We start from the raw sequence: 3,854 nt of genomic DNA on the forward strand, positions 1-3,854 counted from the left end.
CTATGTAGCTCTCGCTGTTCTGGACCTCACTATTTAGATCTGTGATGTGCAATAATCCTCCTGTACACTGTAAAGAGTTGGCGGTGGTAGCGTACACCTTTAATCCCAGCACTCCGGAGGCAGAGGCAGGTGGAACTCTGTGAGTTCAAGGCCAGCCTGGTCTACAAGAGCTAGTTCCAGGACGGGCTCCAAAGCTACGGAGAAACCCTGTCTTGAAAAACAAAAACAAAAAACAAACAAACAAAAAAAATGCTGACTGGTCAGTAGTCAAGCAGGAAGGATGAGGGGAGGAGCAAACTAAGGATGATGGGAAGGAGAAGGGCGGAGGCAGAAGTTGCCATTGAGATGCAGAGGGAGCAGGAGATGAATGTGCCATGCTAATAAAAGCACCACCACATGGCAGAGCATAAATAAGGAATATGGGTTAGTTTAAAACGTAAGAGCTAGTTAGTAATAGGCCTGAGTTACTGGCAGAGCATTTGTAAGTAATATTAAGCTTTGTGTTGGTTATTTGGAAGCAAGTGGTCAGAACAGGAAAAGTCTGTTTACGGATCTGCCTGCCTCTGCCTTCTCAGTGCTAGGATTAAAGGTGTGTGCCTCTGCATTTGTCTCTCTTTAGTATTTTTAAGATTTATTTTAAATGATGGGGTTGTGTAAGGTGCAGGTAAGTGAAAAGACCCTTGGAGGCCACAGGCCTCTGATTCTCATGGAGCTGGAGTTCCAGGAACTGTAAGCCCCCTGACACAGTGAGTAGAAACTGGGTTCTCTGCAGGAGCAGTAGGCTCTGCGCCTTCTTATTATGTACTTTTTGTTTTGAATGGTAAAATTGATATTTGCTCATTTATAAAATGATTACTTAGCCGACCATTTCACCCTTATGAGAAATGTAACACAAAGCAAGAAAAATGGGACTCATCGTTCACCCTGTGAGTGGTTAATCGGCAAAATCCAGGGTGGGAACTGCTTGCTGTGACCCATATTCTCCACAAAAGATGATGGAAATGTAGCCGCTCGAATAAAGACCCTTATCTTTATTTCAGACACAGCAGCTCTATTTTTGTTGTTGATGATAAAGTAACGGTGCAGTCCCATTACTTTGCCAAACAAATGGACCTTCGTGCACACCTTGTCAATGAGGTTCTAAGTTCTCTCAAATAAGACAGCTGTCAGTCACTCCTGGGATGACGGACTGAAACAGAAACAGTTTCTCGAACAGAATACTTCCATGGAGGCCCCGGGGCCTGCACCAGCTATTGCCATATCCTAGGCCGTTCAGCTTTCTACTAAAACATGGTTACACGGGTGAAAAGGGAGCGGATCAGGCGCCTGCCCACTTCTAGTCTTCCTCACGGTCCTGCAGAGGTAACAGGGTTTTTTTTTCCCTTAGGAGAGAAAATAGTCTCAGAAAGGGAAGCAATCCAAATAAAATTATGTAGTTAGAAAAAGAAGCATTACAACTTAGTTTAGCTCCAAATAATCACATTCTTCTGTTTTTCTTTTCTTTTCTTTTTTTTTTTTTTTTTGGTTTTTCGAGACAGGGTTTCTCTGTGGTTTTGGAGCCTGTCCTGGAACTCGCTTTGTAGACCAGGCTGGTCTCGAACTCACAGAGATCCGCCTGCCTCTGCCTCCCGAGTGCTGGGATTACAGGCGTGCGCCACCACCGCCCAGCCTGTTTTTCTTTCTTTGTTCAGAACTGGGCATTGAACTGAGAGTCTTGAACAAGCCAGGCAAGCGCTCTACTGCCAAGATATACTCAGCCCTTTGACCATTTGAAAGATCGTTCTATTTGTTTGTTTAGACAGGGTCTCAATCTGTACTTCAGGCCATCCTGGAAGCCAAGCTGACCTCAAACCAACAGCAATCCTCCTGCCTCAGACTCCCTAGTACTGGGGTTGTAGATAGACATAAGCCATCGCTTCTGGTTTCCTAGCCCTTTTCTTACTTCTGAGTTTTTAAGATCATGTCTCACTAAATTGTCCAAGCTAGACTGGAATTCACTTACAGCTCAGATACAACTCGAACTTGTTATCCTACTATCTCAGACTCCTGAGTGGCTGGAGCTACAGACCTATGTCCACAAGTGCAGGGGTCACATCCTTACTTCCAAAAGGAGAACACTTTGCAGCTGTATTTGCCCAAGTCTATTCTGTGACCCACCAATGACACAAGACCTACCCCAAATATAAGTGAACATCACAGCCAAGCAATTTTGATAAACACCAAGCATGTCAAAGACATTGAAGTATTATATAAAAGAAACACTTAATTTATTCAATCAGCTTTTCTGCACACTGTTAACTACCGAGCCTACGTTCTTCTCTTTACACTTGACATTTATTACTGCTGATGATTGAAACTAATTAAAATAATCTGGTACATGCTTCAAGGACTGAAAGACGAGGAAAAGTTGGAGAGCTTTACATTGGAGATTAAGCTTACGAAGTAATTAAGGTTAAAAAGCAACAGGGAAGCATTTTCAAAAGATGCAGTCTGTGCTCCTGGGGTAGCTGTGGGATGGGGTGGTGGGTGGGTGGAGAGAGTCAGAGGCAAAAAGGGAAACAGGCATGAAATAATGCAGCATATTTCCAGTACAAGTTTGTAGTTATGTGGGTTGAAGTGACAGAGAGGATTTGCCATAGAAAGGAAAGCTTGAGCTGGCCGGACGGATATTCAGATTTCGATCGAGGCCAGGTGTGGTGACATATTCCTGTAATAAGTGGAGAGAGGCAGGGGGATGCTAAGCTTAGGACCAGTCTAGACCATTAGCAAGAATGTCTCAAAAAACAAACAAACGGAGCCAAAGATGTAGTTCAGTGTTTGTCTAGCATGTGCCATGCCTGAGTTCAATCCCTGGCAACACATAAAGCCTCCTGCAGTGGTACACAGCAATAATTCCAACTTGCAGGACATGGGGGCAGGGAGATCAGCAGTTTAAGGTCATCCCAGGCCACATTAGAAGGTAGATTCTGTATCAAAACAAACAAACAAACAAGCAAGAGGTGCGGATCTGCCAGGTGATGGTGGCTCACATCACACCTTTTTAAAAAATCCCAGTATTCAGGAGGCAGAGGCAGGTGGATCTCTGAGTTGGAGGTCAGCCTGGTCTACAAAGTGAGTTCCAGGACAGCCAGGGCTGATACCCAGAGAAACCCTGCCTCAAAATACAAAAACTAACTAACAAACAAACAAACAAGAGATGAGGATGCAATTAAGTGATAGAAAATAAAATAAAATGGGGAGAGAAAAGGATGCAAAAAGGCAAGACACAATGGGGAAAAAAAAGGAAAGAAATTATTCTCAGGAGGTTTGTAGGTAAATAGAACAGGTACGGTGCCATGGAATAATCCTCTTGTACACTGTAAAGATTTGTTACTCAAATCGGTTTAACAAAATGCTGACTGCCTAGTATCCAGGCAGGAAATATAGGTGGGGCAGCCAAAGTGAGGATGATGGGAAGGAGAAAGGCAGAGTCAGAGGAGTCACCAGTCAGCCTCGGAGCAGGAGATGAATGTGCCATGCTAGTAAAGGTAACCCACATGGCAAGGCATAAACAGAAATGTGCGTTGATTTAAGTGTAAGAGTTAGCTAGTAATAAGTCTAAGAACTTGTAACTCATATTTAGCCTTTGAGTCAGTTATTTGGGTCTGGATAGTTGGGAAAGAAATTTCCGTTTACAGTATGATTGACTCCGTTTTTTGATAGTCAATCACAGGGAAAAAATCAGTCTGTTAGTAATGATGGAAGAAAAGATTAAAATCTGAAAGACTGTGTATTGGTCATATTAGGTGTGATGGGACAGATTATTGAATTTTACAATCTAAAGGGATTTTTAATTATTTTAATTTTTTTTTTTT

This window comes from Microtus ochrogaster, chromosome 6 (genome assembly GCF_000317375.1).
Source record: "Microtus ochrogaster isolate Prairie Vole_2 chromosome 6, MicOch1.0, whole genome shotgun sequence".
Taxonomy (NCBI): domain Eukaryota; kingdom Metazoa; phylum Chordata; class Mammalia; order Rodentia; family Cricetidae; genus Microtus; species Microtus ochrogaster.